General features: G+C 41.3%; 1 protein-coding gene and 58 non-coding genes across 59 annotated transcripts in view; 58 read left to right on the top strand and 1 right to left on the bottom strand.

Moving 5' to 3' along the window:
* The window catches only part of LOC128457410 (cilia- and flagella-associated protein 54), a 121168-nt gene that overhangs the window by 39333 nt on the left and 56236 nt on the right, over nt 1–25599 (bottom strand). The gene's annotated exons all lie outside the window — the stretch shown is intronic.
* On the top strand, nt 19–91 carry trnar-acg (transfer RNA arginine (anticodon ACG)). The gene has a single exon. It is a non-coding gene; the product is annotated as a tRNA-Arg (tRNA).
* Nucleotides 395–466, top strand: trnah-gug (transfer RNA histidin (anticodon GUG)). Its single transcript has one exon. It is a non-coding gene; the product is annotated as a tRNA-His (tRNA).
* On the top strand, nt 705–777 carry trnar-acg (transfer RNA arginine (anticodon ACG)). The gene has a single exon. It is a non-coding gene; the product is annotated as a tRNA-Arg (tRNA).
* On the top strand, nt 1087–1158 carry trnah-gug (transfer RNA histidin (anticodon GUG)). The gene has a single exon. It is a non-coding gene; the product is annotated as a tRNA-His (tRNA).
* Nucleotides 1388–1460, top strand: trnar-acg (transfer RNA arginine (anticodon ACG)). The gene has a single exon. It is a non-coding gene; the product is annotated as a tRNA-Arg (tRNA).
* Nucleotides 2071–2143, top strand: trnar-acg (transfer RNA arginine (anticodon ACG)). The gene has a single exon. It is a non-coding gene; the product is annotated as a tRNA-Arg (tRNA).
* On the top strand, nt 2454–2525 carry trnah-gug (transfer RNA histidin (anticodon GUG)). Its single transcript has one exon. It is a non-coding gene; the product is annotated as a tRNA-His (tRNA).
* trnar-acg (transfer RNA arginine (anticodon ACG)) lies at nt 2764–2836 on the top strand. The gene has a single exon. It is a non-coding gene; the product is annotated as a tRNA-Arg (tRNA).
* On the top strand, nt 3144–3215 carry trnah-gug (transfer RNA histidin (anticodon GUG)). Its single transcript has one exon. It is a non-coding gene; the product is annotated as a tRNA-His (tRNA).
* On the top strand, nt 3445–3517 carry trnar-acg (transfer RNA arginine (anticodon ACG)). Its single transcript has one exon. It is a non-coding gene; the product is annotated as a tRNA-Arg (tRNA).
* trnah-gug (transfer RNA histidin (anticodon GUG)) lies at nt 3821–3892 on the top strand. Its single transcript has one exon. It is a non-coding gene; the product is annotated as a tRNA-His (tRNA).
* Nucleotides 4131–4203, top strand: trnar-acg (transfer RNA arginine (anticodon ACG)). Its single transcript has one exon. It is a non-coding gene; the product is annotated as a tRNA-Arg (tRNA).
* Nucleotides 4812–4884, top strand: trnar-acg (transfer RNA arginine (anticodon ACG)). The gene has a single exon. It is a non-coding gene; the product is annotated as a tRNA-Arg (tRNA).
* Nucleotides 5188–5259, top strand: trnah-gug (transfer RNA histidin (anticodon GUG)). The gene has a single exon. It is a non-coding gene; the product is annotated as a tRNA-His (tRNA).
* Nucleotides 5498–5570, top strand: trnar-acg (transfer RNA arginine (anticodon ACG)). The gene has a single exon. It is a non-coding gene; the product is annotated as a tRNA-Arg (tRNA).
* trnah-gug (transfer RNA histidin (anticodon GUG)) lies at nt 5878–5949 on the top strand. Its single transcript has one exon. It is a non-coding gene; the product is annotated as a tRNA-His (tRNA).
* Nucleotides 7253–7324, top strand: trnah-gug (transfer RNA histidin (anticodon GUG)). Its single transcript has one exon. It is a non-coding gene; the product is annotated as a tRNA-His (tRNA).
* Nucleotides 7563–7635, top strand: trnar-acg (transfer RNA arginine (anticodon ACG)). Its single transcript has one exon. It is a non-coding gene; the product is annotated as a tRNA-Arg (tRNA).
* Nucleotides 8247–8319, top strand: trnar-acg (transfer RNA arginine (anticodon ACG)). The gene has a single exon. It is a non-coding gene; the product is annotated as a tRNA-Arg (tRNA).
* On the top strand, nt 8623–8694 carry trnah-gug (transfer RNA histidin (anticodon GUG)). The gene has a single exon. It is a non-coding gene; the product is annotated as a tRNA-His (tRNA).
* On the top strand, nt 8933–9005 carry trnar-acg (transfer RNA arginine (anticodon ACG)). The gene has a single exon. It is a non-coding gene; the product is annotated as a tRNA-Arg (tRNA).
* Nucleotides 9315–9386, top strand: trnah-gug (transfer RNA histidin (anticodon GUG)). The gene has a single exon. It is a non-coding gene; the product is annotated as a tRNA-His (tRNA).
* Nucleotides 9616–9688, top strand: trnar-acg (transfer RNA arginine (anticodon ACG)). The gene has a single exon. It is a non-coding gene; the product is annotated as a tRNA-Arg (tRNA).
* On the top strand, nt 10299–10371 carry trnar-acg (transfer RNA arginine (anticodon ACG)). Its single transcript has one exon. It is a non-coding gene; the product is annotated as a tRNA-Arg (tRNA).
* On the top strand, nt 10682–10753 carry trnah-gug (transfer RNA histidin (anticodon GUG)). Its single transcript has one exon. It is a non-coding gene; the product is annotated as a tRNA-His (tRNA).
* trnar-acg (transfer RNA arginine (anticodon ACG)) lies at nt 10992–11064 on the top strand. Its single transcript has one exon. It is a non-coding gene; the product is annotated as a tRNA-Arg (tRNA).
* Nucleotides 11372–11443, top strand: trnah-gug (transfer RNA histidin (anticodon GUG)). Its single transcript has one exon. It is a non-coding gene; the product is annotated as a tRNA-His (tRNA).
* trnar-acg (transfer RNA arginine (anticodon ACG)) lies at nt 11673–11745 on the top strand. The gene has a single exon. It is a non-coding gene; the product is annotated as a tRNA-Arg (tRNA).
* On the top strand, nt 12049–12120 carry trnah-gug (transfer RNA histidin (anticodon GUG)). The gene has a single exon. It is a non-coding gene; the product is annotated as a tRNA-His (tRNA).
* trnar-acg (transfer RNA arginine (anticodon ACG)) lies at nt 12359–12431 on the top strand. Its single transcript has one exon. It is a non-coding gene; the product is annotated as a tRNA-Arg (tRNA).
* Nucleotides 13040–13112, top strand: trnar-acg (transfer RNA arginine (anticodon ACG)). Its single transcript has one exon. It is a non-coding gene; the product is annotated as a tRNA-Arg (tRNA).
* On the top strand, nt 13416–13487 carry trnah-gug (transfer RNA histidin (anticodon GUG)). The gene has a single exon. It is a non-coding gene; the product is annotated as a tRNA-His (tRNA).
* trnar-acg (transfer RNA arginine (anticodon ACG)) lies at nt 13726–13798 on the top strand. The gene has a single exon. It is a non-coding gene; the product is annotated as a tRNA-Arg (tRNA).
* trnah-gug (transfer RNA histidin (anticodon GUG)) lies at nt 14106–14177 on the top strand. Its single transcript has one exon. It is a non-coding gene; the product is annotated as a tRNA-His (tRNA).
* Nucleotides 15481–15552, top strand: trnah-gug (transfer RNA histidin (anticodon GUG)). Its single transcript has one exon. It is a non-coding gene; the product is annotated as a tRNA-His (tRNA).
* On the top strand, nt 15791–15863 carry trnar-acg (transfer RNA arginine (anticodon ACG)). Its single transcript has one exon. It is a non-coding gene; the product is annotated as a tRNA-Arg (tRNA).
* On the top strand, nt 16475–16547 carry trnar-acg (transfer RNA arginine (anticodon ACG)). The gene has a single exon. It is a non-coding gene; the product is annotated as a tRNA-Arg (tRNA).
* trnah-gug (transfer RNA histidin (anticodon GUG)) lies at nt 16857–16928 on the top strand. The gene has a single exon. It is a non-coding gene; the product is annotated as a tRNA-His (tRNA).
* trnar-acg (transfer RNA arginine (anticodon ACG)) lies at nt 17158–17230 on the top strand. The gene has a single exon. It is a non-coding gene; the product is annotated as a tRNA-Arg (tRNA).
* On the top strand, nt 17841–17913 carry trnar-acg (transfer RNA arginine (anticodon ACG)). The gene has a single exon. It is a non-coding gene; the product is annotated as a tRNA-Arg (tRNA).
* trnah-gug (transfer RNA histidin (anticodon GUG)) lies at nt 18224–18295 on the top strand. Its single transcript has one exon. It is a non-coding gene; the product is annotated as a tRNA-His (tRNA).
* On the top strand, nt 18534–18606 carry trnar-acg (transfer RNA arginine (anticodon ACG)). The gene has a single exon. It is a non-coding gene; the product is annotated as a tRNA-Arg (tRNA).
* trnah-gug (transfer RNA histidin (anticodon GUG)) lies at nt 19592–19663 on the top strand. The gene has a single exon. It is a non-coding gene; the product is annotated as a tRNA-His (tRNA).
* On the top strand, nt 19902–19974 carry trnar-acg (transfer RNA arginine (anticodon ACG)). Its single transcript has one exon. It is a non-coding gene; the product is annotated as a tRNA-Arg (tRNA).
* Nucleotides 20586–20658, top strand: trnar-acg (transfer RNA arginine (anticodon ACG)). Its single transcript has one exon. It is a non-coding gene; the product is annotated as a tRNA-Arg (tRNA).
* trnah-gug (transfer RNA histidin (anticodon GUG)) lies at nt 20968–21039 on the top strand. The gene has a single exon. It is a non-coding gene; the product is annotated as a tRNA-His (tRNA).
* On the top strand, nt 21269–21341 carry trnar-acg (transfer RNA arginine (anticodon ACG)). The gene has a single exon. It is a non-coding gene; the product is annotated as a tRNA-Arg (tRNA).
* On the top strand, nt 21952–22024 carry trnar-acg (transfer RNA arginine (anticodon ACG)). Its single transcript has one exon. It is a non-coding gene; the product is annotated as a tRNA-Arg (tRNA).
* On the top strand, nt 22335–22406 carry trnah-gug (transfer RNA histidin (anticodon GUG)). The gene has a single exon. It is a non-coding gene; the product is annotated as a tRNA-His (tRNA).
* On the top strand, nt 22645–22717 carry trnar-acg (transfer RNA arginine (anticodon ACG)). The gene has a single exon. It is a non-coding gene; the product is annotated as a tRNA-Arg (tRNA).
* Nucleotides 23025–23096, top strand: trnah-gug (transfer RNA histidin (anticodon GUG)). Its single transcript has one exon. It is a non-coding gene; the product is annotated as a tRNA-His (tRNA).
* Nucleotides 23326–23398, top strand: trnar-acg (transfer RNA arginine (anticodon ACG)). The gene has a single exon. It is a non-coding gene; the product is annotated as a tRNA-Arg (tRNA).
* On the top strand, nt 23702–23773 carry trnah-gug (transfer RNA histidin (anticodon GUG)). The gene has a single exon. It is a non-coding gene; the product is annotated as a tRNA-His (tRNA).
* On the top strand, nt 24012–24084 carry trnar-acg (transfer RNA arginine (anticodon ACG)). The gene has a single exon. It is a non-coding gene; the product is annotated as a tRNA-Arg (tRNA).
* On the top strand, nt 24392–24463 carry trnah-gug (transfer RNA histidin (anticodon GUG)). Its single transcript has one exon. It is a non-coding gene; the product is annotated as a tRNA-His (tRNA).
* Nucleotides 24693–24765, top strand: trnar-acg (transfer RNA arginine (anticodon ACG)). Its single transcript has one exon. It is a non-coding gene; the product is annotated as a tRNA-Arg (tRNA).
* Nucleotides 25069–25140, top strand: trnah-gug (transfer RNA histidin (anticodon GUG)). Its single transcript has one exon. It is a non-coding gene; the product is annotated as a tRNA-His (tRNA).
* On the top strand, nt 25379–25451 carry trnar-acg (transfer RNA arginine (anticodon ACG)). Its single transcript has one exon. It is a non-coding gene; the product is annotated as a tRNA-Arg (tRNA).

Here is a 25599-nt window from a genome sequence, read left to right as displayed (position 1 = left end):
AACCTGACGTATCAACAAGGGCTAGTGGCGCAATGGATAACGCGTCTGACTACGGATCAGAAGATTCTAGGTTCGACTCCTGGCTAGCTCGGAACAAAATTTAATTTCTCACTTGTCCAAATCTCTGTCTCTATTCAGTCACATTGAAATTGTACCGGGTATTTGAGTCACCTCTCCAAATGATACTTTAAAGGTCTGTTGCCATAAGATAAAAACGACAAAGAACCCTTATGTCACAGCTATCATTCACTCAATCTTGTTATTCACTTTGATTCATTTAAAACAATAAAAGAGTGATGAGATATAATATCTCAAACAGGCTAAATAATAGAATTTGAGCAATTCAAACTAGTTAGTTGACTACAGAAAGACCTCCTCCTCATCAAGCCAACCTGCCGTGATCGTATAGAGGTTAGTACTCTGCGTTGTGGCCGCAGCAACCCCGGTTCGAATCCGGGTCACGGCAAAACTACAGACAGGGCTTCCCTTTTTATTTTAATGCTTAAGGTACTCTAGGCCCTATTTCAATCTCCAAACCTTTCAACTCACCAGAGCCAACATAGCTTTCTGAATGAAATCCTGTATTGAACTTGACAGGTCAGTCGACCAGCGTTCTCCTCCCTTTTTCGAAAAGTACAGGACGACAACCTTTTCCATGCAACTCTTGGTCATGTAGTGTGTTCCCAAACCTGACGTATCAACAAGGGCTAGTGGCGCAATGGATAACGCGTCTGACTACGGATCAGAAGATTCTAGGTTCGACTCCTGGCTAGCTCGGAAAACAAAATTTAATTTCTCACTTGTCCAAATCTCTGTCTCTATTCAGTCACATTTAAATTGTACCGGGTATTTGAGTCACCTCTCCAAATGATACTTTAAAGGTCTGTTGCCATAAGATAAAAACGACAAAGAACCCTTATGTCACAGCTATCATTCACTCAATCTTGTTATTCACTTTGATTCATTTAAAACAATAAAAGAGTGATGAGATATAATATCTCAAACAGGCTAAATAATAGAATTTGTGCAATTCAAACTAGTTAGTTTACTAGAGAAATAAAGAGCTCCTCCTCATCAAGCCAACCTGCCGTGATCGTATAGAGGTTAGTACTCTGCGTTGTGGCCGCAGCAACCCCGGTTCGAATCCGGGTCACGGCAAAAGGGCTTCCCTTTTTATTTTAATGCTTAAGGTACTCTAGGCCCTATTTCAATCTCCAAACCTTTCAACTCACCAGAGCCAACATAGCTTTCTGAATGAAATCCTGTATTGAACTTGACAGGTCAGTCGACCAGCGTTCTCCTCCCTTTTTCGAAAAGTACAGGACGACAACCTTTTCCATGCAACTCTTGGTCATGTAGTGTGTTCCCAAACCTGACGTATCAACAAGGGCTAGTGGCGCAATGGATAACGCGTCTGACTACGGATCAGAAGATTCTAGGTTCGACTCCTGGCTAGCTCGGAAAACAAAATTTAATTTCTCACTTGTCCAAATCTCTGTCTCTATTCAGTCACATTCAAATTGTACCGGGTATTTGAGTCACCTCTCCAAATGATACTTTAAAGGTCTGTTGCCATAAGATAAAAACGACAAAGAACCCTTATGTCACAGCTATCATTCACTCAATCTTGTTATTCACTTTGATTCATTTAAAACAATAAAAGAGTGATGAGATATAATATCTCAAACAGGCCAAATAATAGAATTTGTGCAATTCAAACTAGTTAGTTTACTACAGAAATAAAGAGCTCCTCCTCATCAAGCCAACCTGCCGTGATCGTATAGAGGTTAATCCTCTGCGTTGTGGCTGCAAAAACCCCGCTTCGAATCCGGGTCATGGCAAAAGGGCTTCCCTTTTTATTTTAATGCTTAAGGTACTCTAGGCCCTATTTCAATCTCCAAACCTTTCAACTCACCAGAGCCAACATAGCTTTCTGAATGAAATCCTGTATTGAACTTGACAGGTCAGTCGACCAGCGTTCTCCTCCCTTTTTCGAAAAGTACAGGACGACAACCTTTTCCATGCAACTCTTGGTCATGTAGTGTGTTCCCAAACCTGACGTATCAACAAGGGCTAGTGGCGCAATGGATAACGCGTCTGACTACGGATCAGAATATTCTAGGTTCGACTCCTGGCTAGCTCGGAACAAAATTTAATTTCTCACTTGTCCAAATCTCTGTCTCTATTCAGTCACATTCAAATTGTACCGGGTATTTGAGTCACCTCTCCAAATGATAGTTTAAAGGTCTGTTGCCATAAGATAAAAACGACAAAGAACCCTTATGTCACAGCTATCATTCACTCAATCTTGTTATTGGGCTTTCACTTTGATTCATTTAAAACAATAAAAGAGTGATGAGATATAATATCTCAAACAGGCTAAATAACAGAATTTGTGCAATTCAAACTAGTTAGTTTACTACAGAAAGACCTCCTCCTCATCAAGCCAACCTGCCGTGATCGTATAGAGGTTAGTACTCTGCGTTGTGGCCGCAGCAACCCCGGTTCGAATCCGGGTCACGGCAAAACTACAGACAGGGCTTCCCCTTTTATTTTAATGCTTAAGGTACTCTAGGCCCTATTTCAATCTCCAAACCTTTCAACTCACCAGAGCCAACATAGCTTTCTGAATGAAATCCTGTATTGAACTTGACAGGTCAGTCGACCAGCGTTCTCCTCCCTTTTTCGAAAAGTACAGGACGACAACCTTTTACATGCAACTCTTGGTCATGTATTGTGTTCCCAAACCTGACGTATCAACAAGGGCTAGTGGCGCAATGGGTAACGCGTCTGACTACGGATCAGAAGATTCTAGGTTCGACTCCTGGCTAGCTCGGAACAAAATTTAATTTCTCACTTGTCCAAATCTCTGTCTCTATTCAGTCACATTCAAATTGTACCGGGTATTTGAGTCACCTCTCCAAATGATACTTTAAAGGTCTGTTGCCATAAGATAAAAACGACAAAGAACCCTTATGTCACAGCTATCATTCACTCAATCTTGTTATTCACTTTGATTCATTTAAAACAATAAAAGAGTGATGAGATATAATATCTCAAACAGGCTAAATAATATAATTTGTGCAATTCAAACTAGTTAGTTTACTACAGAAATAAAGAGCTCCTCCTCATCAAGCCAACCTGCCGTGATCGTATAGAGGTTAGTACTCTGCGTTGTGGCCGCAGCAACCCCGGTTCGAATCCGGGTCACGGCAAAAGGGCTTCCCTTTTTATTTTAATGCTTAAGGTACTCTAGGCCCTATTTCAATCTCCAAACCTTTCAACTCACCAGAGCCAACATAGCTTTCTGAATGAAATCCTGTATTGAACTTGACAGGTCAGTCGACCAGCGTTCTCCTCCCTTTTTCGAAAAGTACAGGACGACAACCTTTTACATGCAACTCTTGGTCATGTAGTGTGTTCCCAAACCTGACGTATCAACAAGGGCTAGTGGCGCAATGGATAACGCGTCTGACTACGGATCAGAAGATTCTAGGTTCGACTCCTGGCTAGCTCGGAACAAAATTTAATTTCTCACTTGTCCAAATCTCTGTCTCTATTCAGTCACATTCAAATTGTACCGGGTATTTGAGTCACCTCTCCAAATGATACTTTAAAGGTCTGTTGCCATAAGATAAAAACGACAAAGAACCCTTATGTCACAGCTATCATTCACTCAATCTTGTTATTCACTTTGATTCATTTAAAACAATAAAAGAGTGATGAGATATAATATCTCAAACAGGCTAAATAACAGAATTTGTGCAATTCAAACTAGTTAGTTTACTACAGAAAGACCTCCTCCTCATCAAGCCAACCTGCCGTGATCGTATAGAGGTTAGTACTCTGCGTTGTGGCCGCAGCAACCCCGGTTCGAATCCGGGTCACGGCAAAACTACAGACAGGGCTTCCCTTTTTATTTTAATGCTTAAGGTACTCTAGGCCCTATTTCAATCTCCAAACCTTTCAACTCACCAGAGCCAACATAGCTTTCTGAATGAAATCCTGTATTGAACTTGACAGGTCAGTCGACCAGCGTTCTCCTCCCTTTTTCGAAAAGTACAGGACGACAACCTTTTACATGCAACTCTTGGTCATGTAGTGTGTTCCCAAACCTGACGTATCAACAAGGGCTAGTGGCGCAATGGATAACGCGTCTGACTACGGATCAGAAGATTCTAGGTTCGACTCCTGGCTAGCTCGGAACAAAATTTAATTTCTCACTTGTCCAAATCTCTGTCTCTATTCAGTCACATTCAAATTGTACCGGGTATTTGAGTCACCTCTCCAAATGATACTTTAAAGGTCTGTTGCCATAAGATAAAAACGACAAAGAACCCTTATGTCACAGCTATCATTCACTCAATCTTGTTATTCACTTTGATTCATTTAAAACAATAAAAGAGTGATGAGATATAATATCTCAAACAGGCTAAATAATATAATTTGTGCAATTCAAACTAGTTAGTTTACTACAGAAATAAAGAGCTCCTCCTCATCAAGCCAACCTGCCGTGATCGTATAGAGGTTAGTACTCTGCGTTGTGGCAGCAGCAACCCCGGTTCGAATCCGGGTCACGGCAAAAGGGCTTCCCTTTTTATTTTAATGCTTAAGGTACTCTAGGCCCTATTTCAATCTCCAAACCTTTCAACTCACCAGAGCCAACATAGCTTTCTGAATGAAGTCCTGTATTGAACTTGACAGGTCAGTCGACCAGCGTTCTCCTCCCTTTTTCGAAAAGTACAGGACGACAACCTTTTACATGCAACTCTTGGTCATGTAGTGTGTTCCCAAACCTGACGTATCAACAAGGGCTAGTGGCGCAATGGATAACGCGTCTGACTACGGATCAGAAGATTCTAGGTTCGACTCCTGGCTAGCTCGGAACAAAATATAATTTCTCACTTGTCCAAATCTCTGTCTCTATTCAGTCACATTGAAATTGTACCGGGTATTTGAGTCACCTCTCCAAATGATACTTTAAAGGTCTGTTGCCATAAGATAAAAACGACAAAGAACCCTTATGTCACAGCTATCATTCACTCAATCTTGTTATTCACTTTGATTCATTTAAAACAATAAAAGAGTGATGAGATATAATATCTCAAACAGGCTAAATAATAGAATTTGTGCAATTCAAACTAGTTAGTTGACTACAGAAAGAGCTCCTCCTCATCAAGCCAACCTGCCGTGATCGTATAGAGGTTAGTACTCTGCGTTGTGGCCGCAGCAACCCCGGTTCGAATCCGGGTCACGGCAAAACTACAGACAGGGCTTCCCTTTTTATTTTAATGCTTAAGGTACTCTAGGCCCTATTTCAATCTCCAAACCTTTCAACTCACAAGAGCCAACATAGCTTTCGGAATGAAATCCTGTATTGAACTTGACAGGTCAGTCGACCAGCGTTCTCCTCCCTTTTTCGAAAAGTACAGGACGACAACCTTTTCCATGCAACTCTTGGTCATGTAGTGTGTTCCCAAACCTGACGTATCAACAAGGGCTAGTGGCGCAATGGATAACACGTCTGACTACGGATCAGAAGATTCTAGGTTCGACTCCTGGCTAGCTCGGAACAAAATTTAATTTCTCACTTGTCCAAATCTCTGTCTCTATTCAGTCACATTGAAATTGTACCGGGTATTTGAGTCACCTCTCCAAATGATACTTTAAAGGTCTGTTGCCATAAGATAAAAACGACAAAGAACCCTTATGTCACAGCTATCATTCACTCAATCTTGTTATTCACTTTGATTCATTTAAAACAATAAAAGAGTGATGAGATATAATATCTCAAACAGGCTAAATAATAGAATTTGTGCAATTCAAACTAGTTAGTTTACTACAGAAATAAAGAGCTCCTCCTCATCAAGCCAACCTGCCGTGATCGTATAGAGGTTAGTACTCTGCGTTGTGGCCGCAGCAACCCCGGTTCGAATCCGGGTCACGGCAAAAGGGCTTCCCTTTTTATTTTAATGCTTAAGGTACTCTAGGCCCTATTTCAATCTCCAAACCTTTCAACTCACCAGAGCCAACATAGCTTTCTGAATGAAATCCTGTATTGAACTTGACAGGTCAGTCGACCAGCGTTCTCCTCCCTTTTTCGAAAAGTACAGGACGACAACCTTTTCCATGCAACTCTGGGTCATGTAGTGTGTTCCCAAACCTGACGTATCAACAAGGGCTAGTGGGGCAATGGATAACGCGTCTGACTACGGATCAGAAGATTCTAGGTTTGGCTCCTGGCTAGCTCGGAACAAAATTTAATTTCTCACTTGTCCAAATCTCTGTCTCTATTCAGTCACATTCAAATTGTACCGGGTATTTGAGTCACCTCTCCAAATGATACTTTAAAGGTCTGTTGCCATAAGATAAAAACGACAAAGAACCCTTATGTCACAGCTATCATTCACTCAATCTTGTTATTGGGCTTTCACTTTGATTCATTTAAAACAATAAAAGAGTGATGAGATATAATATCTCAAACAGGCTAAATAATAGAATTTGTGCAATTCAAACTAGTTAGTTTACTACAGAAATAAAGAGCTCCTCCTCATCAAGCCAACCTGCCGTGATCGTATAGAGGTTAGTACTCTGCGTTGTGGCCGCAGCAACCCCGGTTCCAATCCGGATCACGGCAAAACTACAGACAGGGCTTCCCTTTTTATTTGAATGCTTAAGGTACTCTAGGCCCTATTTCAATCTCCAAACCTTTCAACTCACCAGAGCCAACATAGCTTTTCTGAATGAAATCCTGTATTGAACTTGACAGGTCAGTCGACCAGCGTTCTCCTCCCTTTTTCGAAAAGTACAGGACGACAACCTTTTCCATGCAACTCTTGGTCATGTAGTGTGTTCCCAAACCTGACGTATCAACAAGGGCTAGTGGCACAATGGATAACGCGTCTGACTACGGATCAGAAGATTCTAGGTTTGACTCCTGGCTAGCTCGGAACAAAATTTAATTTCTCACTTGTCCAAATCTCTGTCTCTATTCAGTCACATTCAAATTGTACCGGGTATTTGAGTCACCTCTCCAAATGATACTTTAAAGGTCTGTTGCCATAAGATAAAAACGACAAAGAACCCTTATGTCACAGCTATCATTCACTCAATCTTGTTATTCACTTTGATTCATTTAAAACAATAAAAGAGTGATGAGATATAATATCTCAAACAGGCTAAATAATAGAATTTGAGCAATTCAAACTAGTTAGTTGACTACAGAAAGACCTCCTCCTCATCAAGCCAACCTGCCGTGATCGTATAGAGGTTAGTACTCTGCGTTGTGGCCGCAGCAACCCCGGTTCGAATCCGGGTCACGGCAAAACTACAGACAGGGCTTCCCTTTTTATTTTAATGCTTAAGGTACTCTAGGCCCTATTTCAATCTCCAAACCTTTCAACTCACCAGAGCCAACATAGCTTTCTGAATGAAATCCTGTATTGAACTTGACAGGTCAGTCGACCAGCGTTCTCCTCCCTTTTTCGAAAAGTACAGGACGACAACCTTTTCCATGCAACTCTTGGTCATGTAGTGTGTTCCCAAACCTGACGTATCAACAAGGGCTAGTGGCACAATGGATAACGCGTCTGACTACGGATCAGAAGATTCTAGGTTCGACTCCTGGCTAGCTCGGAACAAAATTTAATTTCTCACTTGTCCAAATCTCTGTCTCTTTTCAGTCACATTCAAATTGTACCGGGTATTTGAGTCACCTCTCCAAATGATAGTTTAAAGGTCTGTTGCCATAAGATAAAAACGACAAAGAACCCTTATGTCACAGCTATCATTCACTCAATCTTGTTATTGGGCTTTCACTTTGATTCATTTAAAACAATAAAAGAGTGATGAGATATAATATCTCAAACAGGCTAAATAACAGAATTTGTGCAATTCAAACTAGTTAGTTTACTACAGAAAGACCTCCTCCTCATCAAGCCAACCTGCCGTGATCCTATAGAGGTTAGTACTCTGCGTTGTGGCCGCAGCAACCCCGGTTCGAATCCGGGTCACGGCAAAAGGGCTTCCCTTTTTATTTGAATGCTTAAGGTACTCTAGGCCCTATTTCAATCTCCAAACCTTTCAACTCACCAGAGCCAACATAGCTTTCTGAATGAAATCCTGTATTGAACTTGACAGGTCAGTCGACCAGCGTTCTCCTCCCTTTTTCGAAAAGTACAGGACGACAACCTTTTCCATGCAACTCTTGGTCATGTAGTGTGTTCCCAAACCTGACGTATCAACAAGGGCTAGTGGCGCAATGGATAACGCGTCTGACTACGGATCAGAAGATTCTAGGTTCGACTCCTGGCTAGCTCGGAACAAAATTTAATTTCTCACTTGTCCAAATCTCTGTCTCTATTCAGTCACATTGAAATTGTACCGGGTATTTGAGTCACCTCTCCAAATGATACTTTAAAGGTCTGTTGCCATAAGATAAAAACGACAAAGAACCCTTATGTCACAGCTATCATTCACTCAATCTTGTTATTCACTTTGATTCATTTAAAACAATAAAAGAGTGATGAGATATAATATCTCAAACAGGCTAAATAATAGAATTTGAGCAATTCAAACTAGTTAGTTGACTACAGAAAGACCTCCTCCTCATCAAGCCAACCTGCCGTGATCGTATAGAGGTTAGTACTCTGCGTTGTGGCCGCAGCAACCCCGGTTCGAATCCGGGTCACGGCAAAACTACAGACAGGGCTTCCCTTTTTATTTTAATGCTTAAGGTACTCTAGGCCCTATTTCAATCTCCAAACCTTTCAACTCACCAGAGCCAACATAGCTTTCTGAATGAAATCCTGTATTGAACTTGACAGGTCAGTCGACCAGCGTTCTCCTCCCTTTTTCGAAAAGTACAGGACGACAACCTTTTCCATGCAACTCTTGGTCATGTAGTGTGTTCCCAAACCTGACGTATCAACAAGGGCTAGTGGCGCAATGGATAACGCGTCTGACTACGGATCAGAAGATTCTAGGTTCGACTCCTGGCTAGCTCGGAAAACAAAATTTAATTTCTCACTTGTCCAAATCTCTGTCTCTATTCAGTCACATTTAAATTGTACCGGGTATTTGAGTCACCTCTCCAAATGATACTTTAAAGGTCTGTTGCCATAAGATAAAAACGACAAAGAACCCTTATGTCACAGCTATCATTCACTCAATCTTGTTATTCACTTTGATTCATTTAAAACAATAAAAGAGTGATGAGATATAATATCTCAAACAGGCTAAATAATAGAATTTGTGCAATTCAAACTAGTTAGTTTACTAGAGAAATAAAGAGCTCCTCCTCATCAAGCCAACCTGCCGTGATCGTATAGAGGTTAGTACTCTGCGTTGTGGCCGCAGCAACCCCGGTTCGAATCCGGGTCACGGCAAAAGGGCTTCCCTTTTTATTTTAATGCTTAAGGTACTCTAGGCCCTATTTCAATCTCCAAACCTTTCAACTCACCAGAGCCAACATAGCTTTCTGAATGAAATCCTGTATTGAACTTGACAGGTCAGTCGACCAGCGTTCTCCTCCCTTTTTCGAAAAGTACAGGACGACAACCTTTTCCATGCAACTCTTGGTCATGTAGTGTGTTCCCAAACCTGACGTATCAACAAGGGCTAGTGGCGCAATGGATAACGCGTCTGACTACGGATCAGAAGATTCTAGGTTCGACTCCTGGCTAGCTCGGAAAACAAAATTTAATTTCTCACTTGTCCAAATCTCTGTCTCTATTCAGTCACATTCAAATTGTACCGGGTATTTGAGTCACCTCTCCAAATGATACTTTAAAGGTCTGTTGCCATAAGATAAAAACGACAAAGAACCCTTATGTCACAGCTATCATTCACTCAATCTTGTTATTCACTTTGATTCATTTAAAACAATAAAAGAGTGATGAGATATAATATCTCAAACAGGCCAAATAATAGAATTTGTGCAATTCAAACTAGTTAGTTTACTACAGAAATAAAGAGCTCCTCCTCATCAAGCCAACCTGCCGTGATCGTATAGAGGTTAATCCTCTGCGTTGTGGCTGCAAAAACCCCGCTTCGAATCCGGGTCATGGCAAAAGGGCTTCCCTTTTTATTTTAATGCTTAAGGTACTCTAGGCCCTATTTCAATCTCCAAACCTTTCAACTCACCAGAGCCAACATAGCTTTCTGAATGAAATCCTGTATTGAACTTGACAGGTCAGTCGACCAGCGTTCTCCTCCCTTTTTCGAAAAGTACAGGACGACAACCTTTTCCATGCAACTCTTGGTCATGTAGTGTGTTCCCAAACCTGACGTATCAACAAGGGCTAGTGGCGCAATGGATAACGCGTCTGACTACGGATCAGAATATTCTAGGTTCGACTCCTGGCTAGCTCGGAACAAAATTTAATTTCTCACTTGTCCAAATCTCTGTCTCTATTCAGTCACATTCAAATTGTACCGGGTATTTGAGTCACCTCTCCAAATGATAGTTTAAAGGTCTGTTGCCATAAGATAAAAACGACAAAGAACCCTTATGTCACAGCTATCATTCACTCAATCTTGTTATTGGGCTTTCACTTTGATTCATTTAAAACAATAAAAGAGTGATGAGATATAATATCTCAAACAGGCTAAATAACAGAATTTGTGCAATTCAAACTAGTTAGTTTACTACAGAAAGACCTCCTCCTCATCAAGCCAACCTGCCGTGATCGTATAGAGGTTAGTACTCTGCGTTGTGGCCGCAGCAACCCCGGTTCGAATCCGGGTCACGGCAAAACTACAGACAGGGCTTCCCCTTTTATTTTAATGCTTAAGGTACTCTAGGCCCTATTTCAATCTCCAAACCTTTCAACTCACCAGAGCCAACATAGCTTTCTGAATGAAATCCTGTATTGAACTTGACAGGTCAGTCGACCAGCGTTCTCCTCCCTTTTTCGAAAAGTACAGGACGACAACCTTTTACATGCAACTCTTGGTCATGTATTGTGTTCCCAAACCTGACGTATCAACAAGGGCTAGTGGCGCAATGGGTAACGCGTCTGACTACGGATCAGAAGATTCTAGGTTCGACTCCTGGCTAGCTCGGAACAAAATTTAATTTCTCACTTGTCCAAATCTCTGTCTCTATTCAGTCACATTCAAATTGTACCGGGTATTTGAGTCACCTCTCCAAATGATACTTTAAAGGTCTGTTGCCATAAGATAAAAACGACAAAGAACCCTTATGTCACAGCTATCATTCACTCAATCTTGTTATTCACTTTGATTCATTTAAAACAATAAAAGAGTGATGAGATATAATATCTCAAACAGGCTAAATAATATAATTTGTGCAATTCAAACTAGTTAGTTTACTACAGAAATAAAGAGCTCCTCCTCATCAAGCCAACCTGCCGTGATCGTATAGAGGTTAGTACTCTGCGTTGTGGCCGCAGCAACCCCGGTTCGAATCCGGGTCACGGCAAAAGGGCTTCCCTTTTTATTTTAATGCTTAAGGTACTCTAGGCCCTATTTCAATCTCCAAACCTTTCAACTCACCAGAGCCAACATAGCTTTCTGAATGAAATCCTGTATTGAACTTGACAGGTCAGTCGACCAGCGTTCTCCTCCCTTTTTCGAAAAGTACAGGACGACAACCTTTTACATGCAACTCTTGGTCATGTAGTGTGTTCCCAAACCTGACGTATCAACAAGGGCTAGTGGCGCAATGGATAACGCGTCTGACTACGGATCAGAAGATTCTAGGTTCGACTCCTGGCTAGCTCGGAACAAAATTTAATTTCTCACTTGTCCAAATCTCTGTCTCTATTCAGTCACATTCAAATTGTACCGGGTATTTGAGTCACCTCTCCAAATGATACTTTAAAGGTCTGTTGCCATAAGATAAAAACGACAAAGAACCCTTATGTCACAGCTATCATTCACTCAATCTTGTTATTCACTTTGATTCATTTAAAACAATAAAAGAGTGATGAGATATAATATCTCAAACAGGCTAAATAACAGAATTTGTGCAATTCAAACTAGTTAGTTTACTACAGAAAGACCTCCTCCTCATCAAGCCAACCTGCCGTGATCGTATAGAGGTTAGTACTCTGCGTTGTGGCCGCAGCAACCCCGGTTCGAATCCGGGTCACGGCAAAACTACAGACAGGGCTTCCCTTTTTATTTTAATGCTTAAGGTACTCTAGGCCCTATTTCAATCTCCAAACCTTTCAACTCACCAGAGCCAACATAGCTTTCTGAATGAAATCCTGTATTGAACTTGACAGGTCAGTCGACCAGCGTTCTCCTCCCTTTTTCGAAAAGTACAGGACGACAACCTTTTACATGCAACTCTTGGTCATGTAGTGTGTTCCCAAACCTGACGTATCAACAAGGGCTAGTGGCGCAATGGATAACGCGTCTGACTACGGATCAGAAGATTCTAGGTTCGACTCCTGGCTAGCTCGGAACAAAATTTAATTTCTCACTTGTCCAAATCTCTGTCTCTATTCAGTCACATTCAAATTGTACCGGGTATTTGAGTCACCTCTCCAAATGATACTTTAAAGGTCTGTTGCCATAAGATAAAAACGACAAAGAACCCTTATGTCACAGCTATCATTCACTCAATCTTGTTATTCACTTTGATTCATTTAAAACAATAAAAGAGTGATGAGATATAATATCTCAAACAGGCTAAATAATATAATTTGTGCAATTCAAACTAGTTAGTTTACTACAGAAATAAAGAGCTCCTCCTCATCAAGCCAACCTGCCGTGATCGTATAGAGGTTAGTACTCTGCGTTGTGGCAGCAGCAACCCCGGTTCGAATCCGGGTCACGGCAAAAGGGCTTCCCTTTTTATTTTAATGCTTAAGGTACTCTAGGCCCTATTTCAATCTCCAAACCTTTCAACTCACCAGAGCCAACATAGCTTTCTGAATGAAGTCCTGTATTGAACTTGACAGGTCAGTCGACCAGCGTTCTCCTCCCTTTTTCGAAAAGTACAGGACGACAACCTTTTACATGCAACTCTTGGTCATGTAGTGTGTTCCCAAACCTGACGTATCAACAAGGGCTAGTGGCGCAATGGATAACGCGTCTGACTACGGATCAGAAGATTCTAGGTTCGACTCCTGGCTAGCTCGGAACAAAATATAATTTCTCACTTGTCCAAATCTCTGTCTCTATTCAGTCACATTGAAATTGTACCGGGTATTTGAGTCACCTCTCCAAATGATACTTTAAAGGTCTGTTGCCATAAGATAAAAACGACAAAGAACCCTTATGTCACAGCTATCATTCACTCAATCTTGTTATTCACTTTGATTCATTTAAAACAATAAAAGAGTGATGAGATATAATATCTCAAACAGGCTAAATAATAGAATTTGTGCAATTCAAACTAGTTAGTTGACTACAGAAAGAGCTCCTCCTCATCAAGCCAACCTGCCGTGATCGTATAGAGGTTAGTACTCTGCGTTGTGGCCGCAGCAACCCCGGTTCGAATCCGGGTCACGGCAAAACTACAGACAGGGCTTCCCTTTTTATTTTAATGCTTAAGGTACTCTAGGCCCTATTTCAATCTCCAAACCTTTCAACTCACAAGAGCCAACATAGCTTTCGGAATGAAATCCTGTATTGAACTTGACAGGTCAGTCGACCAGCGTTCTCCTCCCTTTTTCGAAAAGTACAGGACGACAACCTTTTCCATGCAACTCTTGGTCATGTAGTGTGTTCCCAAACCTGACGTATCAACAAGGGCTAGTGGCGCAATGGATAACACGTCTGACTACGGATCAGAAGATTCTAGGTTCGACTCCTGGCTAGCTCGGAACAAAATTTAATTTCTCACTTGTCCAAATCTCTGTCTCTATTCAGTCACATTGAAATTGTACCGGGTATTTGAGTCACCTCTCCAAATGATACTTTAAAGGTCTGTTGCCATAAGATAAAAACGACAAAGAACCCTTATGTCACAGCTATCATTCACTCAATCTTGTTATTCACTTTGATTCATTTAAAACAATAAAAGAGTGATGAGATATAATATCTCAAACAGGCTAAATAATAGAATTTGTGCAATTCAAACTAGTTAGTTTACTACAGAAATAAAGAGCTCCTCCTCATCAAGCCAACCTGCCGTGATCGTATAGAGGTTAGTACTCTGCGTTGTGGCCGCAGCAACCCCGGTTCGAATCCGGGTCACGGCAAAAGGGCTTCCCTTTTTATTTTAATGCTTAAGGTACTCTAGGCCCTATTTCAATCTCCAAACCTTTCAACTCACCAGAGCCAACATAGCTTTCTGAATGAAATCCTGTATTGAACTTGACAGGTCAGTCGACCAGCGTTCTCCTCCCTTTTTCGAAAAGTACAGGACGACAACCTTTTCCATGCAACTCTGGGTCATGTAGTGTGTTCCCAAACCTGACGTATCAACAAGGGCTAGTGGGGCAATGGATAACGCGTCTGACTACGGATCAGAAGATTCTAGGTTTGGCTCCTGGCTAGCTCGGAACAAAATTTAATTTCTCACTTGTCCAAATCTCTGTCTCTATTCAGTCACATTCAAATTGTACCGGGTATTTGAGTCACCTCTCCAAATGATACTTTAAAGGTCTGTTGCCATAAGATAAAAACGACAAAGAACCCTTATGTCACAGCTATCATTCACTCAATCTTGTTATTGGGCTTTCACTTTGATTCATTTAAAACAATAAAAGAGTGATGAGATATAATATCTCAAACAGGCTAAATAATAGAATTTGTGCAATTCAAACTAGTTAGTTTACTACAGAAATAAAGAGCTCCTCCTCATCAAGCCAACCTGCCGTGATCGTATAGAGGTTAGTACTCTGCGTTGTGGCCGCAGCAACCCCGGTTCCAATCCGGATCACGGCAAAACTACAGACAGGGCTTCCCTTTTTATTTGAATGCTTAAGGTACTCTAGGCCCTATTTCAATCTCCAAACCTTTCAACTCACCAGAGCCAACATAGCTTTTCTGAATGAAATCCTGTATTGAACTTGACAGGTCAGTCGACCAGCGTTCTCCTCCCTTTTTCGAAAAGTACAGGACGACAACCTTTTCCATGCAACTCTTGGTCATGTAGTGTGTTCCCAAACCTGACGTATCAACAAGGGCTAGTGGCACAATGGATAACGCGTCTGACTACGGATCAGAAGATTCTAGGTTTGACTCCTGGCTAGCTCGGAACAAAATTTAATTTCTCACTTGTCCAAATCTCTGTCTCTATTCAGTCACATTCAAATTGTACCGGGTATTTGAGTCACCTCTCCAAATGATACTTTAAAGGTCTGTTGCCATAAGATAAAAACGACAAAGAACCCTTATGTCACAGCTATCATTCACTCAATCTTGTTATTCACTTTGATTCATTTAAAACAATAAAAGAGTGATGAGATATAATATCTCAAACAGGCTAAATAATAGAATTTGAGCAATTCAAACTAGTTAGTTGACTACAGAAAGACCTCCTCCTCATCAAGCCAACCTGCCGTGATCGTATAGAGGTTAGTACTCTGCGTTGTGGCCGCAGCAACCCCGGTTCGAATCCGGGTCACGGCAAAACTACAGACAGGGCTTCCCTTTTTATTTTAATGCTTAAGGTACTCTAGGCCCTATTTCAATCTCCAAACCTTTCAACTCACCAGAGCCAACATAGCTTTCTGAATGAAATCCTGTATTGAACTTGACAGGTCAGTCGACCAGCGTTCTCCTCCCTTTTTCGAAAAGTACAGGACGACAACCTTTTCCATGCAACTCTTGGTCATGTAGTGTGTTCCCAAACCTGACGTATCAACAAGGGCTAGTGGCACAATGGATAACGCGTCTGACTACGGATCAGAAGATTCTAGGTTCGACTCCTGGCTAGCTCGGAACAAAATTTAATTTCTCACTTGTCCAAATCTCTGTCTCTTTTCAGTCACATTCAAATTGTACCGGGTATTTGAGTCACCTCTCCAAATGATAGTTTAAAGGTCTGTTGCCATAAGATAAAAACGACAAAGAACCCTTATGTCACAGCTATCATTCACTCAATCTTGTTATTGGGCTTTCACTTTGATTCATTTAAAACAATAAAAGAGTGATGAGATATAATATCTCAAACAGGCTAAATAACAGAATTTGTGCAATTCAAACTAGTTAGTTTACTACAGAAAGACCTCCTCCTCATCAAGCCAACCTGCCGTGATCCTATAGAGGTTAGTACTCTGCGTTGTGGCCGCAGCAACCCCGGTTCGAATCCGGGTCACGGCAAAAGGGCTTCCCTTTTTATTTTAATGCTTAAGGTACTCTAGGCCCTATTTCAATCTCCAAACCTTTCAACTCACCAGAGCCAACATAGCTTTCTGAATGAAATCCTGTATTGAACTTGACAGGTCAGTCGACCAGCGTTCTCCTCCCTTTTTCGAAAAGTACAGGACGACAACCTTTTCCATGCAACTCTTGGTCATGTAGTGTGTTCCCAAACCTGACGTATCAACAAGGGCTAGTGGCGCAATGGATAACGCGTCTGACTACGGATCAGAAGATTCTAGGTTCGACTCCTGGCTAGCTCGGAAAACAAAATTTAATTTCTCACTTGTCCAAATCTCTGTCTCTATTCAGTCACATTCAAATTGTACCGGGTATTTGAGTCACCTCTCCAAATGATACTTTAAAGGTCTGTTGCCATAAGATAAAAACGACAAAGAACCCTTATGTCACAGCTATCATTCACTCAATCTTGTTATTCACTTTGATTCATTTAAAACAATAAAAGAGTGATGAGATATAATATCTCAAACAGGCTAAATAATAGAATTTGTGCAATTCAAACTAGTTAGTTTACTAGAGAAATAAAGAGCTCCTCCTCATCAAGCCAACCTGCCGTGATCGTATAGAGGTTAGTACTCTGCGTTGTGGCCGCAGCAACCCCGGTTCGAATCCGGGTCACGGCAAAAGGGCTTCCCTTTTTATTTTAATGCTTAAGGTACTCTAGGCCCTATTTCAATCTCCAAACCTTTCAACTCACCAGAGCCAACATAGCTTTCTGAATGAAATCCTGTATTGAACTTGACAGGTCAGTCGACCAGCGTTCTCCTCCCTTTTTCGAAAAGTACAGGACGACAACCTTTTCCATGCAACTCTTGGTCATGTAGTGTGTTCCCAAACCTGACGTATCAACAAGGGCTAGTGGCGCAATGGATAACGCGTCTGACTACGGATCAGAAGATTCTAGGTTCGACTCCTGGCTAGCTCGGAAAACAAAATTTAATTTCTCACTTGTCCAAATCTCTGTCTCTATTCAGTCACATTCAAATTGTACCGGGTATTTGAGTCACCTCTCCAAATGATACTTTAAAGGTCTGTTGCCATAAGATAAAAACGACAAAGAACCCTTATGTCACAGCTATCATTCACTCAATCTTGTTATTCACTTTGATTCATTTAAAACAATAAAAGAGTGATGAGATATAATATCTCAAACAGGCCAAATAATAGAATTTGTGCAATTCAAACTAGTTAGTTTACTACAGAAATAAAGAGCTCCTCCTCATCAAGCCAACCTGCCGTGATCGTATAGAGGTTAATCCTCTGCGTTGTGGCTGCAAAAACCCCGCTTCGAATCCGGGTCATGGCAAAAGGGCTTCCCTTTTTATTTTAATGCTTAAGGTACTCTAGGCCCTATTTCAATCTCCAAACCTTTCAACTCACCAGAGCCAACATAGCTTTCTGAATGAAATCCTGTATTGAACTTGACAGGTCAGTCGACCAGCGTTCTCCTCCCTTTTTCGAAAAGTACAGGACGACAACCTTTTCCATGCAACTCTTGGTCATGTAGTGTGTTCCCAAACCTGACGTATCAACAAGGGCTAGTGGCGCAATGGATAACGCGTCTGACTACGGATCAGAATATTCTAGGTTCGACTCCTGGCTAGCTCGGAACAAAATTTAATTTCTCACTTGTCCAAATCTCTGTCTCTATTCAGTCACATTCAAATTGTACCGGGTATTTGAGTCACCTCTCCAAATGATAGTTTAAAGGTCTGTTGCCATAAGATAAAAACGACAAAGAACCCTTATGTCACAGCTATCATTCACTCAATCTTGTTATTGGGCTTTCACTTTGATTCATTTAAAACAATAAAAGAGTGATGAGATATAATATCTCAAACAGGCTAAATAACAGAATTTGTGCAATTCAAACTAGTTAGTTTACTACAGAAAGACCTCCTCCTCATCAAGCCAACCTGCCGTGATCGTATAGAGGTTAGTACTCTGCGTTGTGGCCGCAGCAACCCCGGTTCGAATCCGGGTCACGGCAAAACTACAGACAGGGCTTCCCCTTTTATTTTAATGCTTAAGGTACTCTAGGCCCTATTTCAATCTCCAAACCTTTCAACTCACCAGAGCCAACATAGCTTTCTGAATGAAATCCTGTATTGAACTTGACAGGTCAGTCGACCAGCGTTCTCCTCCCTTTTTCGAAAAGTACAGGACGACAACCTTTTACATGCAACTCTTGGTCATGTATTGTGTTCCCAAACCTGACGTATCAACAAGGGCTAGTGGCGCAATGGGTAACGCGTCTGACTACGGATCAGAAGATTCTAGGTTCGACTCCTGGCTAGCTCGGAACAAAATTTAATTTCTCACTTGTCCAAATCTCTGTCTCTATTCAGTCACATTCAAATTGTACCGGGTATTTGAGTCACCTCTCCAAATGATACTTTAAAGGTCTGTTGCCATAAGATAAAAACGACAAAGAACCCTTATGTCACAGCTATCATTCACTCAATCTTGTTATTCACTTTGATTCATTTAAAACAATAAAAGAGTGATGAGATATAATATCTCAAACAGGCTAAATAATATAATTTGTGCAATTCAAACTAGTTAGTTTACTACAGAAATAAAGAGCTCCTCCTCATCAAGCCAACCTGCCGTGATCGTATAGAGGTTAGTACTCTGCGTTGTGGCCGCAGCAACCCCGGTTCAAATCCGGGTCACGGCAAAAGGGCTTCCCTTTTTATTTGAATGCTTAAGGTACTCTAGGCCCTATTTCAATCTCCAAACCTTTCAACTCACCAGAGCCAACATAGCTTTTCTGAATGAAATCCTGTATTGAACTTGACAGGTCAGTCGACCAGCGTTCTCCTCCCTTTTTCGAAAAGTACAGGACGACAACCTTTTCCATGCAACTCTTGGTCATGTAGTGTGTTCCCAAACCTGACGTATCAACAAGGGCTAGTGGCACAATGGATAACGCGTCTGACTACGGATCAGAAGATTCTAGGTTTGACTCCTGGCTAGCTCGGAACAAAATTTAATTTCTCACTTGTCCAAATCTCTGTCTCTATTCAGTCACATTCAAATTGTACCGGGTATTTGAGTCACCTCTCCAAATGATACTTTAAAGGTCTGTTGCCATAAGATAAAAACGACAAAGAACCCTTATGTCACAGCTATCATTCACTCAATCTTGTTATTCACTTTGATTCATTTAAAACAATAAAAGAGTGATGAGATATAATATCTCAAACAGGCTAAATAATAGAATTTGAGCAATTCAAACTAGTTAGTTGACTACAGAAAGACCTCCTCCTCATCAAGCCAACCTGCCGTGATCGTATAGAGGTTAGTACTCTGCGTTGTGGCCGCAGCAACCCCGGTTCGAATCCGGGTCACGGCAAAACTACAGACAGGGCTTCCCTTTTTATTTTAATGCTTAAGGTACTCTAGGCCCTATTTCAATCTCCAAACCTTTCAACTCACCAGAGCCAACATAGCTTTCTGAATGAAATCCTGTATTGAACTTGACAGGTCAGTCGACCAGCGTTCTCCTCCCTTTTTCGAAAAGTACAGGACGACAACCTTTTCCATGCAACTCTTGGTCATGTAGTGTGTTCCCAAACCTGACGTATCAACAAGGGCTAGTGGCACAATGGATAACGCGTCTGACTACGGATCAGAAGATTCTAGGTTCGACTCCTGGCTAGCTCGGAACAAAATTTAATTTCTCACTTGTCCAAATCTCTGTCTCTTTTCAGTCACATTCAAATTGTACCGGGTATTTGAGTCACCTCTCCAAATGATAGTTTAAAGGTCTGTTGCCATAAGATAAAAACGACAAAGAACCCTTATGTCACAGCTATCATTCACTCAATCTTGTTATTGGGCTTTCACTTTGATTCATTTAAAACAATAAAAGAGTGATGAGATATAATATCTCAAACAGGCTAAATAACAGAATTTGTGCAATTCAAACTAGTTAGTTTACTACAGAAAGACCTCCTCCTCATCAAGCCAACCTGCCGTGATCCTATAGAGGTTAGTACTCTGCGTTGTGGCCGCAGCAACCCCGGTTCGAATCCGGGTCACGGCAAAAGGGCTTCCCTTTTTATTTTAATGCTTAAGGTACTCTAGGCCCTATTTCAATCTCCAAACCTTTCAACTCACCAGAGCCAACATAGCTTTCTGAATGAAATCCTGTATTGAACTTGACAGGTCAGTCGACCAGCGTTCTCCTCCCTTTTTCGAAAAGTACAGGACGACAACCTTTTCCATGCAACTCTTGGTCATGTAGTGTGTTCCCAAACCTGACGTATCAACAAGGGCTAGTGGCGCAATGGATAACGCGTCTGACTACGGATCAGAAGATTCTAGGTTCGACTCCTGGCTAGCTCGGAAAACAAAATTTAATTTCTCACTTGTCCAAATCTCTGTCTCTATTCAGTCACATTCAAATTGTACCGGGTATTTGAGTCACCTCTCCAAATGATACTTTAAAGGTCTGTTGCCATAAGATAAAAACGACAAAGAACCCTTATGTCACAGCTATCATTCACTCAATCTTGTTATTCACTTTGATTCATTTAAAACAATAAAAGAGTGATGAGATATAATATCTCAAACAGGCTAAATAATAGAATTTGTGCAATTCAAACTAGTTAGTTTACTAGAGAAATAAAGAGCTCCTCCTCATCAAGCCAACCTGCCGTGATCGTATAGAGGTTAGTACTCTGCGTTGTGGCCGCAGCAACCCCGGTTCGAATCCGGGTCACGGCAAAAGGGCTTCCCTTTTTATTTTAATGCTTAAGGTACTCTAGGCCCTATTTCAATCTCCAAACCTTTCAACTCACCAGAGCCAACATAGCTTTCTGAATGAAATCCTGTATTGAACTTGACAGGTCAGTCGACCAGCGTTCTCCTCCCTTTTTCGAAAAGTACAGGACGACAACCTTTTCCATGCAACTCTTGGTCATGTAGTGTGTTCCCAAACCTGACGTATCAACAAGGGCTAGTGGCGCAATGGATAACGCGTCTGACTACGGATCAGAAGATTCTAGGTTCGACTCCTGGCTAGCTCGGAAAACAAAATTTAATTTCTCACTTGTCCAAATCTCTGTCTCTATTCAGTCACATTCAAATTGTACCGGGTATTTGAGTCACCTCTCCAAATGATACTTTAAAGGTCTGTTGCCATAAGATAAAAACGACAAAGAACCCTTATGTCACAGCTATCATTCACTCAATCTTGTTATTCACTTTGATTCATTTAAAACAATAAAAGAGTGATGAGATATAATATCTCAAACAGGCCAAATAATAGAATTTGTGCAATTCAAACTAGTTAGTTTACTACAGAAATAAAGAGCTCCTCCTCATCAAGCCAACCTGCCGTGATCGTATAGAGGTTAATCCTCTGCGTTGTGGCTGCAAAAACCCCGCTTCGAATCCGGGTCATGGCAAAAGGGCTTCCCTTTTTATTTTAATGCTTAAGGTACTCTAGGCCCTATTTCAATCTCCAAACCTTTCAACTCACCAGAGCCAACATAGCTTTCTGAATGAAATCCTGTATTGAACTTGACAGGTCAGTCGACCAGCGTTCTCCTCCCTTTTTCGAAAAGTACAGGACGACAACCTTTTCCATGCAACTCTTGGTCATGTAGTGTGTTCCCAAACCTGACGTATCAACAAGGGCTAGTGGCGCAATGGATAACGCGTCTGACTACGGATCAGAATATTCTAGGTTCGACTCCTGGCTAGCTCGGAACAAAATTTAATTTCTCACTTGTCCAAATCTCTGTCTCTATTCAGTCACATTCAAATTGTACCGGGTATTTGAGTCACCTCTCCAAATGATAGTTTAAAGGTCTGTTGCCATAAGATAAAAACGACAAAGAACCCTTATGTCACAGCTATCATTCACTCAATCTTGTTATTGGGCTTTCACTTTGATTCATTTAAAACAATAAAAGAGTGATGAGATATAATATCTCAAACAGGCTAAATAACAGAATTTGTGCAATTCAAACTAGTTAGTTTACTACAGAAAGACCTCCTCCTCATCAAGCCAACCTGCCGTGATCGTATAGAGGTTAGTACTCTGCGTTGTGGCCGCAGCAACCCCGGTTCGAATCCGGGTCACGGCAAAACTACAGACAGGGCTTCCCCTTTTATTTTAATGCTTAAGGTACTCTAGGCCCTATTTCAATCTCCAAACCTTTCAACTCACCAGAGCCAACATAGCTTTCTGAATGAAATCCTGTATTGAACTTGACAGGTCAGTCGACCAGCGTTCTCCTCCCTTTTTCGAAAAGTACAGGACGACAACCTTTTACATGCAACTCTTGGTCATGTATTGTGTTCCCAAACCTGACGTATCAACAAGGGCTAGTGGCGCAATGGGTAACGCGTCTGACTACGGATCAGAAGATTCTAGGTTCGACTCCTGGCTAGCTCGGAACAAAATTTAATTTCTCACTTGTCCAAATCTCTGTCTCTATTCAGTCACATTCAAATTGTACCGGGTATTTGAGTCACCTCTCCAAATGATACTTTAAAGGTCTGTTGCCATAAGATAAAAACGACAAAGAACCCTTATGTCACAGCTATCATTCACTCAATCTTGTTATTCACTTTGATTCATTTAAAACAATAAAAGAGTGATGAGATATAATATCTCAAACAGGCTAAATAATATAATTTGTGCAATTCAAACTAGTTAGTTTACTACAGAAATAAAGAGCTCCTCCTCATCAAGCCAACCTGCCGTGATCGTATAGAGGTTAGTACTCTGCGTTGTGGCCGCAGCAACCCCGGTTCGAATCCGGGTCACGGCAAAAGGGCTTCCCTTTTTATTTTAATGCTTAAGGTACTCTAGGCCCTATTTCAATCTCCAAACCTTTCAACTCACCAGAGCCAACATAGCTTTCTGAATGAAATCCTGTATTGAACTTGACAGGTCAGTCGACCAGCGTTCTCCTCCCTTTTTCGAAAAGTACAGGACGACAACCTTTTACATGCAACTCTTGGTCATGTAGTGTGTTCCCAAACCTGACGTATCAACAAGGGCTAGTGGCGCAATGGATAACGCGTCTGACTACGGATCAGAAGATTCTAGGTTCGACTCCTGGCTAGCTCGGAACAAAATTTAATTTCTCACTTGTCCAAATCTCTGTCTCTATTCAGTCACATTCAAATTGTACCGGGTATTTGAGTCACCTCTCCAAATGATACTTTAAAGGTCTGTTGCCATAAGATAAAAACGACAAAGAACCCTTATGTCACAGCTATCATTCACTCAATCTTGTTATTCACTTTGATTCATTTAAAACAATAAAAGAGTGATGAGATATAATATCTCAAACAGGCTAAATAACAGAATTTGTGCAATTCAAACTAGTTAGTTTACTACAGAAAGACCTCCTCCTCATCAAGCCAACCTGCCGTGATCGTATAGAGGTTAGTACTCTGCGTTGTGGCCGCAGCAACCCCGGTTCGAATCCGGGTCACGGCAAAACTACAGACAGGGCTTCCCTTTTTATTTTAATGCTTAAGGTACTCTAGGCCCTATTTCAATCTCCAAACCTTTCAACTCACCAGAGCCAACATAGCTTTCTGAATGAAATCCTGTATTGAACTTGACAGGTCAGTCGACCAGCGTTCTCCTCCCTTTTTCGAAAAGTACAGGACGACAACCTTTTACATGCAACTCTTGGTCATGTAGTGTGTTCCCAAACCTGACGTATCAACAAGGGCTAGTGGCGCAATGGATAACGCGTCTGACTACGGATCAGAAGATTCTAGGTTCGACTCCTGGCTAGCTCGGAACAAAATTTAATTTCTCACTTGTCCAAATCTCTGTCTCTATTCAGTCACATTCAAATTGTACCGGGTATTTGAGTCACCTCTCCAAATGATACTTTAAAGGTCTGTTGCCATAAGATAAAAACGACAAAGAACCCTTATGTCACAGCTATCATTCACTCAATCTTGTTATTCACTTTGATTCATTTAAAACAATAAAAGAGTGATGAGATATAATATCTCAAACAGGCTAAATAATATAATTTGTGCAATTCAAACTAGTTAGTTTACTACAGAAATAAAGAGCTCCTCCTCATCAAGCCAACCTGCCGTGATCGTATAGAGGTTAGTACTCTGCGTTGTGGCCGCAGCAACCCCGGTTCGAATCCGGGTCACGGCAAAAGGGCTTCCCTTTTTATTTTAATGCTTAAGGTACTCTAGGCCCTATTTCAATCTCCAAACCTTTCAACTCACCAGAGCCAACATAGCTTTCTGAATGAAGTCCTGTATTGAACTTGACAGGTCAGTCGACCAGCGTTCTCCTCCCTTTTTCGAAAAGTACAGGACGACAACCTTTTACATGCAACTCTTGGTCATGTAGTGTGTTCCCAAACCTGACGTATCAACAAGGGCTAGTGGCGCAATGGATAACGCGTCTGACTACGGATCAGAAGATTCTAGGTTCGACTCCTGGCTAGCTCGGAACAAAATATAATTTCTCACTTGTCCAAATCTCTGTCTCTATTCAGTCACATTGAAATTGTACCGGGTATTTGAGTCACCTCTCCAAATGATACTTTAAAGGTCTGTTGCCATAAGATAAAAACGACAAAGAACCCTTATGTCACAGCTATCATTCACTCAATCTTGTTATTCACTTTGATTCATTTAAAACAATAAAAGAGTGATGAGATATAATATCTCAAACAGGCTAAATAATAGAATTTGTGCAATTCAAACTAGTTAGTTGACTACAGAAAGAGCTCCTCCTCATCAAGCCAACCTGCCGTGATCGTATAGAGGTTAGTACTCTGCGTTGTGGCCGCAGCAACCCCGGTTCGAATCCGGGTCACGGCAAAACTACAGACAGGGCTTCCCTTTTTATTTTAATGCTTAAGGTACTCTAGGCCCTATTTCAATCTCCAAACCTTTCAACTCACAAGAGCCAACATAGCTTTCGGAATGAAATCCTGTATTGAACTTGACAGGTCAGTCGACCAGCGTTCTCCTCCCTTTTTCGAAAAGTACAGGACGACAACCTTTTCCATGCAACTCTGGGTCATGTAGTGTGTTCCCAAACCTGACGTATCAACAAGGGCTAGTGGCGCAATGGATAACGCGTCTGACTACGGATCAGAAGATTCTAGGTTCGACTCCTGGCTAGCTCGGAAAAAAAATTTAATTTCTCACTTGTCCAAATCTCTGTCTCTATTCAGTCACATTCAAGTTGTACCGGGTATTTGAGTCACCTACCTCTCCAAATGAGAGTTTAAAGGTCTGTTGCCATAAGATAAAAACGACAAAGAACCCTTATGT

The sequence above is a fragment of the Pleuronectes platessa genome, chromosome 15 (assembly GCF_947347685.1).
Source record: "Pleuronectes platessa chromosome 15, fPlePla1.1, whole genome shotgun sequence".
Lineage (NCBI taxonomy): Eukaryota > Metazoa > Chordata > Actinopteri > Pleuronectiformes > Pleuronectidae > Pleuronectes > Pleuronectes platessa.
Note: the sequence above shows the minus strand (reverse complement) of the source record. Positions and strands in the feature narration are given on the sequence as shown.